Genomic DNA, 18362 nt, shown 5'->3' with positions numbered 1-18362 from the left:
GCCGGCGACGCAGGCCGTGGGGGGCGTCGGCGGCGAGATCGGGCGTTCGACGGAGGGAATCGAGGGAGAAGGTGGGGATCGGGGCAGCGGGTGGAGTGTGGTGATTTTTTGAGTCGGTCCGGTGGGTTTCTCGGCATCTAAGGGCATCAACAATGCAGAGCGCTTACAGAGGCGCTTAAGCGAGATTTTTTTGATTTTTTTCACTTAGCGTCTTTGTTAGCATCGGGCTTCACAGCGCTAACAGAAATCTATAGGCGCTAGAGAAATTAAAAAGGGAAATAAAGGTGTACGCTGGCGCCCATCCTTCCAACGCGTAGGTGACCAAGCGCCTGCCCAACAGAAAACAAATATACGCCTGCATCAGCCGTATTGAGCTGTTACGCTAGCGCCCGGCTCCAGCCTTAGCCCCCTCGTGCGTAAAATTCTCGCTGAAGCGCCGGGGAATCATCTGGCATCGACGCAAAGAAGAATCCCAAGATCGAACGGAAACGTAGCGTAACGGACAGGATTTTCACCCTGGCGCCCACTCTTAGCGCCCCCGTTGTAGATGCCCTAAGGAGGATCTCGTCGGGCCCTTATCATCCTGGGATTAGAATAATGCTGTCCTATATATATATATACCCACACCCACGCCCATTGCCATCTGCTGGTCGCCGCCGTCCCTAGATCCCCTTGCGCCGCTGGGCTGTGGATCCCCGAACGCCGCCGCCAGGCAGTGGAGCCCCGCGCGCCGCCGCGGACCTCCACATCCATCCTCCGCCATGGATCCTACGTTCCCCGCCGCCCCTATCTGCCACCGCCGTGGCCCCAGCTTCCCGGCGCACCATCCACCGCCGCCATTGTCATGCGTCGCTGCCGCCCGATATGATGAGGCGCCGCCGCCTCCCAAGCCACTGCCTAGCTCCAGCATCTCCGCGCGTCCATGCCACCGGACGGTGAGGGAGACCCGACCGGCCGCCCGCGTTCTGCTGTCCTTCTACAACCTGTTAGTTACCATGTCAAAACCGCACGGTTGGTTGAGGATCGTGCGGTGGCCTAGTTTGCTTGCCTCTGTCACCTTGAGATGATGGCTGCTGCTGCTAACTAAGGTTTGTTTACTGTTGCTTTTCTGTAGGGCACACATCGTCTAACAAGTAACAGGTGACATGGCGAGGTTATCTGCTGGCTGGCTCTACTCTTCTGAAGATGGAGATTAGTAGTATGGGCACACATTGTTCTGCTATCCTTCTACGACCCTGCCTCCACTGGGCTCGGCCTGGAGCAACTTCTCTGAATTTCCCGACGTGGCCGCATCACTTCTGAGACCCCGCGCGCCTTGACTTTCCCAACCTCATCCATTCTGCCTCCGTTGTACCCTATTTTTTTGTGAGGGACGCTCTCCCCTATTAGTTGAACTTCTCGCGAGGGCCGCCTTGACCTTTCCCGGGACGGTTAGAGCATACGACAACCACAAAAATCGTCATCGACTGAGAGATGGAGCACCTAATTTTCCAGTTCCTGGTACGCATGTGCTTTCTCTGATGTATTCTTCATGAGAAGAGGAGGAATAAAAAAGTGGAATAAGTCTTGTGTCAGATGAACAACATTTGCCAATGCAATTTTGTTGTTGCTTGGTTTCTTATATCAAATGGGATTTTGTCAAAACTTTGAACTGAGGATTGTTTTGTCTCTTGCCTAGGTCTCTGTTTCTATCTTTATCTTCAAATATTTGCACCAAAAAACTGCTACACGTTTCTGTGTCTAAGTAGTGTTTGTGTTAATGCCTGAGAAGGGAGCAATGGTGTAGGATGAAGAAAATGTTAACGCATGGTGCACATTTCATATGTTTACGCCTAACTAGAAACCTCATGATACAAACTGTTGGTTGGTGGTTTCATACTTTCATGTGCATATACTTGTGCTCTTTTCACTAGAGAACAAAAATATGTTCTTTAAAATGCAAAAAATATATTTCTTGCATTAACTGAAAAAGGCTAAGATCTTTCTTGTCCTGCAGGAAATCTTATGGAGTTTGTTTCTCGATTAACTTGCGTGGACCTTCAATCGTTCATCCTAAACCTACCACCTCCTGAGCCTGAATGGAAAATGTCTCAGTGCAAGTGTGTGCAGTACCAAGAAGTTCTACCATGGGTCTACGTCAAGTTCATATTTTGTGTTCAGTAAAAAAATCTTAGTGCGAGTGTGTGCAGTACCTGGAAGTTTTACTACAGGTCTACGCCAAGTTCAATGACATTGCCGCCGGCAAAATGTTCAGACAATGTGGGTGACTATGTCGTGTGTTCAAAGCAATTTGTTTCAGCAAGGCCGAAGTTTATCGTGTGTTCTTGGGTCGAAGTTCCTATAAAGAAATGGCAGAAGGTCGATTGTGAATGTGATCCCACCTTGTAACATATGCTCATACGCATGCGGTGATTCAGAAATGTTGCCGAGGACAGAGAGTGGAGACGTCAAGGAGCCACTGCGTGAGCTAGTTACATCACGATTTGGACCATGTTCCCAACTTGCATGCGATACATTGCTTAGCTGTCAGCAGCCACATGTTTACGTGGTTGACATCAACAAAAACTTTAGTTTTTTGTGGACGTTCTGTATTAACATGTTTTATTTGGACGTTCTAGACTAACTACCGATGTTACATCATTGCTGCTCAATTTCTAGTCTGTGTACACATGGCAAGCACACTGGTAGCACCACACACACATTTCTCCCTGTGCACGTGTGGGATTTTTCCCTAATAACTAGCATGTTTGGTGAAATGTGGGAAGTCCTGCTACTACCAACAGACAAGGAAAAACGGGATTTTTCCCTAATAACTAGCATGTTTGGTGAAATGTGTGAAGTCCTGCTACTACCAACAGACAAGGAAAAACGGGATTTTTCCCTAATAACTAGCATGTTTGGTGAAATGTGTGAAGTCCTGCTACTAGCAACAGAGAAGGAAAAACGCTACTGCACCTCATTTTGAGATAAATAGAATGCATTTAGTCCATAGTGTGTCGCTGCCCATTTCTTTTATAAGATCGTCGTGTGTGTGTGCGTTCGGTGTGCTCGTGCTATGGGTATGTCTTTTCCTTTATTTTTTGAATAAACTGGAAGTTCATACATACAAAAAATCGAAGTCCAAATATCTTCGGTATATGTTTTGGAAAAGCTCAGCAGTTATTTCACCGTTTCTAAAAAACAAAATAAAAAATAAGAAGTTCGAATTTTGAAAAATACAGTAGTTCAAAAATCAGAAAAACACTTTCAACGTTTCTATAATTAAAAAACTCTAGACGTTCATATTTAATACAAAACTAGGATATTTTCGTTACTAAAATAAATAAACTAAGAAGTCCAAATTACAAAAATAAAGAAGTTCGATATTTATAAAAACTCAGATTTTCCTTGTTACTAAAGAATAAAAATGACGAAGTTCAAATTAAAAAAGATGAGTAGTTCGAGGTATACGGGAAACTCAAATTATTACCGTTTCTAAGAAAAATAAAACTATGAAGTTCAATTTACAAAAAAAGTTTGATGCTTATTTAAAAACATATTTCCTTTCTAAGAATATGACTAAGAAGTTGAAATCAAAATAACAGAGAAGACCGAAATATATAAAAAAACTCACATTTGTTACAAGAAAGTTCACGTGCACCTTCGTGCACGGTTTAGAATTTATATTGCGGGACGTTCGACCTCCATTTACATGTTTTAAAATGGCAAAAAATGACGTTTGACATTTAATTGTGTGTAATTCGACGTACACACAAAAATGTGACAGAAATTCATAGTGAAAACAACGAAAATTTCAAGTACTGCAAGGAATGCATTTCAGGTGAGAATAAAAGTATAGAAAATAAAAGCTTAAAAGGTTTGTTGAAAGAAGTTCGAGTGCTCTGTCCGGGGAAGTTCAAAAATTCTTGCGAGACAGGTTCACATTGTATTTCCATGCTCGATTTTTTCCGTGTAAAAATCGAATACAATTCTTTACTCAAAATATAAAAAGGTGAAGTTCAAATTGAAAAAACAGAGAAGTTCAGAGTTTATTAAAACCTAGGCTTTACCTGTTCAAAATAAAATAAAAAACACAACGCCATTTTTTCACTTTTAAAAACAACTCATAAACGAAAAAATGGTTGCTAGAAGTTCAAGTGCTCGGCGAGGAAAAGTTCAAACAATTCTTGTGAGAGAGGTTCACCGCGTATTTAGATGTCCAAGAATACATAAAAAATATGTTGTTTTTTGTGTTTTAAAATAATTCTCTCAAACCAGAGAGAAGTTCAAAGTGATAACAACCGGAAGTTCACGTACTACATGGAGTGTATTTCATATAAGAAAAAAACAATAAAGTGAAACAGACTGAAGTTCAAACAGACATGCCCCAGAAGTTCAACTACTTCACGCAGTGCAAAAAACAACACGTTAAAAACAGAGTGAGGTTCAAACAGACATACCCGAGAAGTTCAACTACTTCACTCAGTGCGTTTCCATTCGCGATGAAGGCAGAAATCATGATCTCGTCATTTTCTAATTTATTTCAAAATGACAGGAATATCATTTGTGTAAGTTCAAGTCCCCGGTCGGAGAAAGTTAAAAAATTTATTGTGAGAGAGATTTCTACAAAAAGAATATCATTTGTGTAACACTGACGAAATGGATGACAAAATTACAAAAAAAAATGTCACAGAAGTTCAACGTGAAAACAACACGAAGTTCACCAACTACACTAAATGAATTTCAGATGAAAAACTTTTAAAATCATCGCGAGGATGAAAGAATGATCAGCACGGGAAAGTTGCGTGTTTACAGCAGCTTTCCATCGGTATATCACTTGCTCAATTCCGGTGAGTGGATGGAGAGCTACGAGCAGTGGATCGAGAGCTACGAGCAAGAAAAGCACGTGAAAAAACAGAGTGAAGTTCAAGTACACATGCCGAGAAGTTCAAGTTCTTCACGCGTTGCATTTTTGAAGAATCTGTTACGCGATAAAGGCAGAACGAATGATCCCGCCGTTTTCGAAATTACTTGAAAATGGCTAGGAATTAGAGAAAACCATGAACATGAAAAAGTTTCGCATTTTCCTTAGCTTTTCTACAGTATATTATTTGTCCAACTCCGATAAAGTTTGTAGAAATTACAGCGAAAATACGTTTTTAGCCATTTTCGAAACTGACTTAAAACAGTAAGTAATTGGGAGGAATAATATATACCAAAAATTTTCGCATTTCCTCAAGGTTTCCAACGCCATACCATTTGCTACATTCGGACGTACAGTTAAAAAATTAGCTCAAAAATACTAACTCGGTGCAACTTGGACCGTTTTATAAATCACTTTTAAACCGTTCAAAATTAGAAAAAACTTTCAACATGAGAACACATTTTCATAAGCTTTCCAACGCCATATTATTTGCCTCAATTGGATTAGCCATTTAGAAATGACATCGAAAATACGAACTCGGCTGTTCGGTTTGTGAAATTTTATGATTTTCCAAATTACTCTTTAACCGTAGGGAATTAGAGAAAACTTTCAACATGTGGAAGGAGCGGTTTTGCAGCAGCTTTCCAACGCCATATTATTTGCCTCATTCCTATAAACGGTTTAGAAATGCAATGGAAAATATGATTCACGTTTTTTGTATGAAAAAAACGGTTTTCAAAACTGCTCTTAAACCGCTTACATTTTGCCAAAAATTTAACTTGGGTCATGATACTGGTGTCCATAGCTTTCCAACGGTATATGGCAAGCCCCATTTGGGCAATGTTGGCGGAAGTTCAACCTACCACTGGGAGGAGTTCAGGTCGAACAACTCAGGCAGTAAAATTGCAAAAAATGCAATTTCATCACGACCCGAGAACAAAATCCGCCAACGAGCGAGATTCCTATTTCAAACCGGTATTTAGTTGCTAAAAACATTTCTAGATTACACTAACATCATACAGAACACGACTAACCAGAATAATTCGCGGGGGAAACCACGGTTGCGAAGATAGCCCGAAGGTCGGGTTCGTACAAAGAGAAGTTCAGGCGCGTTACTCCGGCAGTTCAGGTTGTGATCAGAATATTATTCTGATCCCGTGATCAGAATAGTGTTTATGTATATATATATATATATATATATATATATATATATATATATATATATATATGATACTACTGTATGATACTACCTTTAATTATAGTGCATAGTATAATAGAGTAGTATCATAGATGATCATATAGCATCGCATTGAACATGATAGATATCTACCTATATGTTACTCTAACCCTCTCTATCTTATTTAATTCTTTACCACATTAGCATACTTGCTATTTCCGAGTGCATGATATGGGCTATGATACCACCACTATGACCAGCCTTATAGTGGGGAGTATCATATAACTATAGTATCATGCATATGATATTAGTGTATATATGATACTACGTACATACCTTCATAGTGCATAGTATCATAGAATAGTATCATAGACGACCGTATTTATGGCCATGCATGACACAAAGTAGTACAACATATTTATTATGTTATGGTATCTACCTATGTTACTTCTTTGCCACATCATCATATTTGCTATTCCCGAGTGCATGATACCGGCTATGATACCGGCCCCCCACTATGGCCACCCTAAGGCTGGTCGTAATGGGAGTATCATAAGCGGTATCATGCATGCCAACTACTAGACTTTTTGGATGATGTAGTGGCACACAGTTAAATGAGGAAAGAGAGGGTGTGGTATCATATTAAATGGTGTACTACTTTGTGTCATGCATGGCAATTAATAAGGCAACTTAAGATACTAACTTATGATACTATGCACGCATTAAGGAGGTAGTATCATATACTATAGTATCATATACTATAGTATCATATGCATGATACTAGTATATGATAAGGCTGGTTGTAAGGCCCCTCCCAATGCTCCACCTTGTACAGGTGCTAAGGCTGCCATGTAGGCAAAAAATCCGATGTGGCAAGATAATTAAGAGGAGAGAGATGAGTGTGGTGACCCCGGGAAGAAACAATGCCAAGCGCGAGAACCTAGGCAAAACACTTAAATGGAAGAATCCCACCAATGCATGAAGATCTTTAGTTGCAAAATAATTAAATGAAGGATACTTAGCACCAATAAGCTAAGCACCTACGCATTGGGGTCTTTAGTTGCTAAAGTATTTAATATGCTTAGCACCTCATGTAAGCACCAATGCATTGGAAGCAGCCTAATGGGAGTATCATATACTAGTATCATGCATATGATACTGGTATATGCATGATACTACCTCTGTAATGCGCGCATAGTATCATAAGTTAGTATCATGTAGTATTTTATTTATTGTCATGCATGGCACATAGTACCATAGCATTTATTATGATAGGATATCACGATATGATACATAACCCTCTCTTTCTTCATTTAATTCCATGACAGCTCATCAAAATTGCCTAGTTGGCATGCATGATATACTAACTATGATACTCCCATTACGATCAGCCTAGCAATACAAATCATTTGTGCGTCGCTTTGCGAGTTTTCATCCGTTTGTTCGAGAAGTGGGGAGAAGTTTCAAACATTTCAGCCGTGAGGTGCGGCCACTGGCGTAGGCCTAGTTGGTATTTTAATCACAGGAAATTTAGATGGAGTCCGGACATCATCAAAATCGATGTGTGCCCGTGGCGTGCTCTCATGACCCTGTGGAAAAAAACTGGTAAAGTTTGGCAGAAGTTTTGATGATCTCTCCTTCCAAACCAGAGCATCTCACATGAAGGATCATGGTTTCCAAAAGGAGACGTGTCAATTCAAACTCCAGTGGCCGGTGACTTCATCGTTTGGCCTCATAGAAATTTCCACGGTACACAATCACCATTATACCACTGGTTTGATTTTCTGGCGCATTTTAGGTATCGTTAGCTATATTTAAGACATTTTTTGAGTTTAACATGCATTTTGTGCATAAAAAAGAAAATTACAACCGGAATTGCATGTGTTGTCGAAAGGGATGGGGATCGTCGTTCGATCTGGGAGTATCCAACGGTGCAGACGTACGATCTGTGGGGTTTGGGTTCTGGCCAATCAGAAAGCACGACTCAGATCGTGGGCGGGGTTTGGTCGGCACATGGCTTTAATCAACGAACCATGTGCTATTCGCAAACCAGATTGCATATTTTTTTTCACACATACTATAGTGAGATAAATTGAGTGTGCTACCTCTATGATATAATAATAATAATAATAATAATAATAATAATAATAATAACAAAAAACAGTTCATATTCATTGCCTGAGCTGACAGCATATCAAGGTCAACATATTAACGGTTCTTACATCAACAGAAAACCGGGCATAACTCACATATTCAGTACACATGATAGTTCTAAATTGAACGAATTAAGTTGCAGGGTAGGCATAAAGACTAGTCTTACGGCTTAATTCCCATGTACATGGGGGAACTAGGATCATTACGTTGACCCCGAACGAACTTGGGTTTTCTGGTGATTTTACGCTGCTCTGTTGCACGGGTGCGTGATCCCTTGACCGGCAACTCAGCAAATTCATCGTACTCGTCCTTATCGACAACATCCTCGACACCCAGTACCCTCCTCTTCCCATGCATCACTACATGGCAGTTCTTATGCAAGGGGTCTTCCGCAAAGAAAATCTGGGTAGCACCGCTGGTAAGAATGAACGGGTCCGCGTGATATGCCATCATTGTCCTGTTAACATAGGTCTTCCTGTAATCATCAACCCTTATGTGAGTGTACAAAAGTAGGGGTCCCTTTTTGTACCCCTTTACTTGTGCGCGGGCAGTCGTAGCCCCACGCCCGTGGCCACGCTTGGCGGGGCAGAAGAAGCAAAGATTACCAAAGCCATGCTCAAGACCAGAAGCATGAAGAGCTGAGGGGCGAGGTGAAACTCCCCCGGCAAGGCCCTTTCCGGGGTGGCCTTCAGAGCCCCGGCAAGAGCCTTGTCGGGGCAACTCGCCCAACACCAGCAGAGCCGCCGCCCTTGAGCCTGAGAGTTCCGGCGTCATCAACCACATTGGAACCAAGGCTCGGGAGGCGCCTCCATAGTGGCATGCAGATCTTTGTGAAGACCAGGAACATACAATGTTAGATGAGGACCAGAAGACGGAGACCCCCGGCAAGACCCTTGCCGAGGACACCTACGAGACCCCGGCAAGGCCCTTGCTGGGACATATGCGGGGCCGCAGCCAGGCCCCCACCTGCCAAGGCTCCACCGTCGTTCCAACACAGCGATCAACCCGCCAACAAGGCAAGCACCTGCGTGGCGACGTGCAGCTTCCAGGCCAACTCAGCAAGCACCTGCGTGGTGGCATGCAGATCTTCGTGAAGACTATGCCATCGCGCCAACTCAGCAGCCAGCCAGCCAGCGTGGCGCTGCGCGCCTAGTCAGCCAGGACGCGCGTCGGAGCGAGGCGAAGTGGCAACGGACGGGATGGGCTTCGTTACCGCCCCCGATAAAGCAAGAGGACACCTAAGTAGCGCATTTAATGTGTTTTGTCCTGTGCTGTCAGGCGATAAACTCGACCACTGTACAACTTTCCACCTCCTGTGTGCCACTGTGGCAGCCTCTTTTGACTATAAAAGGAGGCCCGCGGCATACTGAGAGGGGATTCAGACTTTTTGGAATGGGCACGCTTTGTAGCTAGTCCAAGAACACCAGATAAACCCAAGCTAGCAGGAGTAGGGTGTTACGCATCACTTGCGGCCCGAACCAGGATAAATCTCCCATGTTGATCCCTTAAACCTGCTCTTTCCACAGCCTCGCACCCGCCGAACGTAGAAGGGATTCCCCGTGATCCCATAGGTGTCGTTTCCACCGACATCTTTGGCGCGCCAGGTAGGGGAGCGCAAGCTGTGAAAATCTAGTTTGAAGGTCAGCACACCGACTTCTTCATGGGGATGGCTCGAGAGGAAAAGGCGACGTCTATTAGCCACCCTCTGGCGCCGTCCGCAGCCGCTACAGCCATCCGCGTGGCCATGAAAGCTAAGCCACGCAAAATTTTGAGTAATTTCATTTTTGTGGGTCTGTCTTCCTCGAAAGATCTCGTTCCTTGTATGGGAAACCTGCACGTAATGGGACCCTTCCGCTATTGGCAACACCCTTGCTCTGTTTCGAGCCCGCTCGACAGTTCAAGCGGCCGCGCTGAGAACGGCAAGGTGGCTTGCCCGGCAGCAAGCGCCCCCCGGCAGGCTGCTAAGGATCTGTCCTCAAAGCACCCCGGCATGGGTTTACGTGCCGGCAGCCTTATCCGACCAAGCATAGGGTGCAAACATACAAAGAAGGATCTAACGGGAAGATAGTGTGCTTGATCTTAAGTACTGCAAAGTTATATTACATCAAATAATCGTTGCGGTTCTAACTTAAGATAAAATTGTCTTGGTCTTGAACTCGCAGCGGCGACGAGAAACGGGGTGCCTAGTCCCGGCGCTGGCCCTCCACCCTCTCGACTCCGTCGACGTAGTCGATGATGGGCTTGATATGCTCCTTGAGCACTGTGAGGTCCGTCTCCTCCGGCAAGCTCTCCAACGCGTCGGCAAAGTTGACGGTGGCGTTCCAGAACGCCACCTTGGTGAGCACCATGGTCAGGGCGCCCCGACAGGGTGTCGTTGGCCAGATAAGCCGCCCGGTTGGAGCAGAGCTGCTCCAAGGCATCGAGGATGCGCTCGAAGAACAAGGTCAGCCTGACATTGGGGCTTGTGTTCCCGTCCTCGGAGATCTTGACGTCCGGCATGCCCATGACGGCAAGCTGGGCGGTGAGTTTCCCTGCGACAGCGGCTAGCCGGCTGATCCAGAGGTTCACGCCCTTCACGTACTCCTCGTACTCGGCAGCGCCATCCCTCCGGAGCCGTTTCTACTCCAGGTCCTTGTTCAGGGTCTCCTCGCGAGCCCCAGCCTCTGAAAGCTTCCCCTCCAAGCCCTCCAGCTTCAGCTTTAGGTCATTGATGGAGTCATTGGCCTTGGAGAGTAGCTCGGCCTTGCCGAAGACTATGGCCTGCGCCTCCGCCAAAGAGCCGTTGGCCACATCCCTCTCCTCCGTCAGCTCCAAGACCTGTTTCTTCAGCCCATCCCGCTCCACCTCCAGCTCTTTCACCTTGTCGGCGTGGACCAGGGCCTGAGCATTGAGTGCCTCCTTGTGCCTCTGCTCCGGCTCCTGGGTCCGCTGCGCGACGAGCTTCTCGACCTCCTCATCCTTGCCGCAGAGTGTGGCGGCGAGCACCTCCTCACGGGCGGCAAGGTCATCCTCCTGGGAGTTCAGCTGAGCCTGGTCCATAAGGACATGAGATGATGGGGGACGAAATACTTACTCATTCTCCACCTCCTCCTCCACTAACTTCCTCTTCCTCTTCGGGCTAAAAGACCCAAGGTTGAATTCGCCCTCTAGGGTGCTATCCGAGGGAGAGGGAGAAGGGGATGGGGTCCGGCGCCGCTTGGACGAGGAGGAGGCAGTCGCTGTCTTCTTCGCCACTGCGGCCTTCACCGCCCTCTTCGCTGTCGCGGCCTTCATCGCCCTCGTCTGGCGCACGAGCTACTCCTGAGCCGGTTGCCGCTGCGTGGTCCTGCCGGGCCGGACCGGCTCGCCGGAGCTGGCCCGCTGCAGGACACGTTTCTTCCTCGCGGACGGAGGGTCGTCTTATTCGGCTTCCTCTTCGGGCGACTCCTCGCCCGCGTCTTCGATAAGGGGGGACCCGGCGCCGACGCCGCTGGCCTCCCCGGCAGACTCCGCCCACTGGGCGAGCTCCTTCTCCTCCGCGGCCGCGTTGGCCTCATCCTCCGGCACCGGCGCTGCCTCCGCCTCCCTGGCGGCGATGTAATCTAGCTCCTCCTTGGTGGTGTCGCGGATGAGCTCCGGCTCGTCGCGAACATAGCTCTCCGAAAAGTTATCGAAGAACTCCTGCACTTTCTCTGCTGGTGGCTCGGCCCAGGCCAGGTCAAGGCCGTGCGCATTGAAGTCCGGCGTCATAGCGACAATGGCGGACTGGCGAGAGTTGTTGCTCAGCGGGACCACTCCCGCCGGCAACCCAAACAGGGGCCCCTTGACGGCCTTGCCAGACTTCGCGGCCCTGCCGGTCCTCTCAGCCCAGCCGTCGTCGCCCACATTGAGCTGGAAGAGCCTCTGGCAAAAATGGGCATGCCCCATCACCGTGAAGTTATGCTTCAGGCCAGGGCGGAGCCTCATGATGTCGGCCGCATTCCTGAAGTCCCAGGCTGGCCTCCCCTTGTTGTGCAGCGGGGCGATTTGGCGACGGATGAAATCTGTCCCAATCATCTCGAGGGTGAGCCCGGCCATGGTGAGGAGATGGATCCTAGTGGTGGCGACCGAGAGCTTCTTGTCGTTGGCGTCGAGCTCGCTCCAGTCCCTGCGGCGAGTCGGCGGGCTCTGACGAACCCGACAGAACTCTTGCGGATCCTCCTCCTTGATCCAGAGCCACCGGCCCCGCCACTCCTCCCACCTCTCCTTCTGGGCACCCTCTGGGTACGTGCCCTTCTCCTGGGCCCTCGAGATCTAGGCGATGCTCCCAGAAATGGCATCCCCTGGCTGGATGCGAGGATAGAAGTAGTGGCGGAAGAGCGCCGTGCTGGGGAGCACTCCGGCAAAGCCCTCGTAGAGATGGGCGAAGAGAGCCATACACGCCACGACATTTGGCGTGAAGTCGAGGAGGTGGAAGCCGTTGGTGTGCATGATGTCGTTGAAGAAATCAGAGAAAGGGGGGCAGAGCCTGCAAGAAAAGTAATCATGAAGAAGGGATACCGATTTGGGCCGGCTTTGGCGAAATCGGCAGGGATGATATGCGTGGAAGGGTGCCCCGTCGTCGGCCTCCCCCACAAGGGCTTGAAGTAGTCCCTGAGGTGGATCGCATCGACCGCCGAGGGGAAATAGGCGTGTTGCGTCCGCAGCACCGCCAGCTCACTCTCCGGCACCTCCTTCTCCCCGGCGTCCTTGGCCGCTCCCTTGCCCTTGATGGTTTTGGGTGCCATGGCGGCTGGAAGAGGGCGAAGAATCAAGAGCAATGGGGGCGCGGCGGCGGCGAGCAGGGGCGAGAGTTTCGAATTTTTCGCTTGAGGAAGAAGAGGGGAACGGCGGTTCCGAGATTGGAAAAGGCGCAGGGGGTAAATGAGCAGCGCGCCTGCGGTTTTCCCTTTTTATGGGGAAGGCGCAGGCCGCCTCTTTACCACGATGTAATGCATGCGTGCAGCAACCTCCCCACGCATGACCCCCACGTCATGCATTCAACGCAGGTCGTGGGGAAGCGCAACGAGCGAGGGAGTAACTGCAGTAAAGACTCCGCCGCGCGCCCGCCCATGCACAGTTCTGGGCCTGGCCCAATAACGCCCCGCGCTTATATATGGCCAAGGCCTGGGGGCTCCTGTCGGTGTACAAAAGTAGGGGTCACTTTTTGTACCCCTTTACTTGTGCGCGGGCAGTCGCAGCCCCACGCCCGTGGCGACGCTTGGCGGGGCAGAAGAAGCAAAGATTACCAGAGCCATGCTCAAGACCAGAACCATGAAGAGCTGAGGGGCGAGGTGAAACTCCCCCGGCAAGGCCCTTGCCGGGGTGTCCTTCACAGCCCCGGCAAGAGCCTTGCCGGGGCAACTCGCCCAACACCAGCAGAGCCGCCGCCCTTGAGCCTGAGAGTTCCGGCGTCATCAACCACATTGGAACCAAGGCTCGGGAGGCACCTCCATAGTGGCATGCAGATCTTTGTGAAGACCAGGAACATACAATGTTAGATGAGGACCAGAAGACGGAGACCCCCGGCAAGACCCTTGCTGGGGACACCTACAAGACCCCGGCAAGGCCCTTGCCGGGGACATATGCGGGGCCGCAGCCAGGCCCCCACCTGCCAAGGCTCCACCGCCGTTCCAACACAGCGATCAACCCGCCAACAAGGCAAGCACCTGCGTGGCGACGTGCAGCTTCCAGGCCAACTCAGCAAGCACCTGCGTGGTGGCATGCAGATCTTCGTGAAGACTCTACCATCGCGCCAACTCAGCAGCTAGCCAGTCAGCATGGCGCTGCGCGCCAAGTCATCCTGGACGCGCGTCGGAGCGAGGCGAAGCGGCAACGGACGGGACGGGCTTCGTTACCACCCCCGATAAAGCAAGAGGACACCTAAGTACCGCATTTAATGTGTTTTGTCCTGTGATGTCAGGCGATAAACTCGACCACTGTACAACTTTCCACCTCCTGTGTGCCACTGTGGCAGCCCCTTTTGACTATAAAAGGAGGCCCGCGGCATACTGAGAGAGGATTCGGACTTTTTGGATCGGGCACGCTTTGTAGCTAGTCCAAGAACACCAGATAAACCCAAGCTGGCAGGAGTAGGGTGTTACGCATCACTTGCGGCCCGAACTTGGATAAATCTCCCGTGTTGATCCCTTAAACCCGCTCTTTCCACGACCCCGTGCCCGCCAAACGTAGAAGGAATTCCCCGTGATCCCATAGGTGTCGTTTCCACTGACACCTTACATGACCAAGAGGGATCCATCCGCACCTGAATAATGCCACCTTAACTCTCACAATAGTCAAGCTCCCAAATTTCTTTGATGGTTCCATAGGCCCTGTTTGGTTCAGCTTTTATCGACGGATTCTGCTGCCGCGCAGCAGAATCTGAACCAAAGGGCAAACCCAGCAGAATCCGATTCCAGAAATCCGCTACAAAATCTAAACCAAAAGCGGAAGCAGCCCAGGACGTGCTTTCCAAAATCTGATTCCGCTGCGGGTCAAAATCTGAAAAGGCTATATCAGCTGGTTTGCCAAATGACCTACATCTTTTTCACATCAGATTTTCCACAGCTGTTTTTCCACAGCTGTTTTTCCACAGCAGATTTTTCACAGATGCTTTTAGAAATCCACAGCCGAATCAAACAGGGCCATAGTATACCCTTTTATCAGCTTCATCTACACTCATGCATTCTATTTGAACAGCGCTGTTCTGATATGAGGTCTTCTGATCACGTTCCTCAGTGTAGAACATGTATCCATTTATGTCATATGCTTGGTACATCAACACCATAGGTGATGGCTTTTGTGCCAACCACGTAGCAATGTCATCGATGGATCCTTGTGCCAAATGATTCTTCAGCCATTCGGCGTAGTTCTTAGTGTGCTCCTTCATCGCCACATCTGAAGAAGGCACCATTGGTAAGAAGCTTTGGCATATCTCCGCCAAGTGTTCTTCGGCATAAGCGCTGAGAACTGGGCTGTTAAGCAGTACCGTGAAATGGGCTTTCTCTGCCAGTTCTCCGGGTGCAGCCATTTGCGTGCAAGCAAGGACCGACTTACCTTTCAGCCTTCCCTCATGGCGAGAGAGGGGTAAACCCATAGGTCTTTGTTTCATGTATTCGGTGCGAAACTCAACCACCTCCTTTGCGGTATAACCTTGTAGGATGCTTGTGAGGGAGTCCTGGACTAAGGGGTCCTCGGACAGCCGGACTATATACTTCTGCCGGACTGTTGGACTATGAAGATACAAGATTCAAGACTTCGTCCCGTGTCCGGGTGGGACTCTCCTTTGCGTGGAAGGCAAGTTGGCAATACGGATATGTAGATCTCCTCCCTTGTAACCGGCTCTGTGTAACCCTAGCCCCCTCCGGTGTCTATATAAACCGGAGGGTTTAGTCCGTAGAACAACAAATCATAATCATAGGCTAGCTTCTAGGGTTTAGCCTCTACGATCTCGTGGTAGATCAACTCTTGTAATACTCATATCATCAAGATCAATCAAGCAGGAAGTAGGGTATTACCTCCATCGAGAGGGCCCGAACCTGGGTAAACATTGTGTCCCCCGCCTCCTGTTACCATCCGCCTTAGACACACAGTTCGGGACCCCCTACCCGAGATCCGCCGGTTTTGACACCGACATTGGTGCTTTCATTGAGAGTTCCACTGTGCCGTCACCATAAGGCTTGATGGCTCCTTCGATCATCTACAATGATGCGATCCAGGGTGAGGTTTTTCTCCCCGGACAAATCTTCGTATTCGGCGGCTTCTTACTGCGGGCCAACTCGCTTGGCCATCTAGAGCAGATCGAGAGCTACGCCCCTGGCCGTCAGGTCAGGTTTGGAAATTGAAACAATACTGCCGACATCCGCGGATACTTGATCTTTGACGGATTCGAGCCTATGTCAGGTGCGCCGCACAGTCACGATGGGCATGACTTAGCTCTGTCATCGGACGGTGTTCGGGAGATCACACCTGCGGCTACTCCGGCCCCCAATCCGGAGCAGATTGCGCCGTCCGAGGACGGGTGGATGGACCCCGCCACGGAGGCCGCACACTCAGCAGCGATAGAGCCGAATACTGACTTCACCTCCTACGAGACCTGTGTTGCCGGATCCTTGGATTCGTCCCCGGCCACGGGCTCCGAACCGCCTGCGTCCGTGCCTATCAAATCTGATTGGGCACCAATCATGGAGTTTACCTCCACGGATATTTTCCAGCAATCACCCTTGGGTGACATGCTAGATTCTTTAAAGTCTCTCTCCTTGTCAGGAGACCCTCGGCCGAACTATGTCCGGCTCGAGTGGGAGGCGGACGACGAAGAAATTCGGTCCCCACCCACCACCCACTTAATAGCCACTGTCGACGATTTAACCGACATGCTCGATTTCGACTTCGAAGACATCGATGGTATGGACGACGATGCAAGAGAGGAACAGGAACTACCGCCCACAGGGCGCTGGACAGCCACTTCATCACACGATATATACATGGTGGATACACCCAAAGAAAACAATGACGAGGAACGGAAGGATGCAGAGAAGCAACCAAAGCGATGACGTAGGCGCCGCTCCAAATCCCGCCTCGGCAAAAACAGCGATAACAGCGCAAGAAAGAATAATACCCCGGTCGACTCCAGAGGAAACGATGACCACATGGACCCAGCGACAAAGCAGAATGAGCCAGCGGACGGTGAACATAGTACGGAGCCGCTGTCCGACAACGCTGACGCCGAGGGTAAAGCTAATCAACCTGTCTCCGGAGAGGAGAACAGCCCGGACGACGATGCACACATCATCTCGGAAAGGCACTTGGAGCAAGAGAACTTCCATAGAAGGCTTCTTGCCACCGCGAGGAGCCTAAAGAAGCAGAAGCAAAGGCTCAAGGCCGCGCAAAATACACTCAACAGTAGATGGAACAAAGTGCTCGACACTGCAGAAAAGTACGGTGGCAGTCGCCACACAAAGAGCTATCCAAAGCGCAAGCTGCTGCCTAAATTCGATGACGAGGCTTTAGAGCCTATACAGCCAAAAAATAAAACGGCCGATCAGCCGGATCGACCACCCCGTGGCCGCGATAGGGCGGCTAACGATGTCGGTATGACCAGGTCCATCTACGGATCTAGGAAGCGCGCTCCGGCACAGAATCAAAGCCGAACACTACAACCGTCAGAACGTCATGACACATCCAAGTACAGGGGTGCCGCGCACCCCCTATGCTTCACCGATGAGGTACGGGATCACGAATTTCCAGAGGGATTCAAACCCATGAACATAGAGGCGTACGACGGAACGACAGACCCTGGAGTCTGGATCGAGGACTTTATCGTTCATATCCATATGGCTTGTGGAGATGATCTCCACGCCATCAAATACTTGCCCCTCAAGTTGAAAGGACCAGCTCGGCATTGGCTGAAGAGCCTCCCCAAAAACTCAATTGGAAGGTGGGAAGAGCTTGAGGATGCTTTTAGGGCTAATTTTCAAGGGACCTATGTCCGGCCTCTAGATGCAGACGATTTAAGTCATATAATTCAACAGCCCGGAGAGTCAGCCCGAAAGCTTTGGAACAGATTCCTCACTAAGAAGAATCAAATTGTCGACTGCCCGGATGCCGAAGCCTTAGCGGCTTTCAAACACAGTGTCCAGGACGAATGGCTCGCCAGACACCTCGGCCAGGAAAAACCGAGGACAATGGCAGCCTTAACAAGCCTTATGACCCGCTTTTGCGCGGGCGAAGATAGTTGGCTGGCCCGTAGCGGCACCAGCGACCCAGGCACATCCGAAGTCAGGGATGGTAATAGGAAACCGCGACGCCATAAAAGCAAGCGTAGAAGCAATGAAGATAGCCTAGAGAACACAGCGGTAAACGCCGGATTCAGGGGCTCTCAACCCGGTCAACGGAAAAAGCCATTTAAAGGCAGCCGAGATGGACCGTCCAGCCTAAATAAGATTCTAGACAGATTATGTCAGATTCATGGCACCTCCGACAAACCTGCAAATCACACCAACAGAGAATGCTGGGTCTTCAAGCAAGCCAGCAAGCTAAACACCGAGCACAAGGGGAGGGAGACACCAAGTGAAGACGAGGATGAGCCTCGCCGGCAAAACACTGGGGGATAGAAAAAATTCCCACCAGAGG

The 18362-nt window shown here is 49.1% G+C and overlaps 1 long non-coding RNA gene across 1 annotated transcript; it reads left to right on the top strand.

Annotated features, from left to right (window-relative positions):
• The first annotated feature begins 603 nt into the window (after positions 1-603).
• On the top strand, positions 604-2640 carry LOC120964441 (uncharacterized). Its single transcript, XR_005756756.3, has 3 exons — positions 604-985; positions 1115-1500; positions 1997-2640. It is a non-coding gene; the product is annotated as an uncharacterized lncRNA (long non-coding RNA).
• The last annotated feature ends 15722 nt before the right edge of the window (positions 2641-18362 follow it).

Source organism: Aegilops tauschii, chromosome 5 (genome assembly GCF_002575655.3).
Source record: "Aegilops tauschii subsp. strangulata cultivar AL8/78 chromosome 5, Aet v6.0, whole genome shotgun sequence".
In the NCBI taxonomy this organism is placed as follows: domain Eukaryota; kingdom Viridiplantae; phylum Streptophyta; class Magnoliopsida; order Poales; family Poaceae; genus Aegilops; species Aegilops tauschii.
This window is presented reverse-complemented; position numbering and strand designations above follow the sequence as displayed.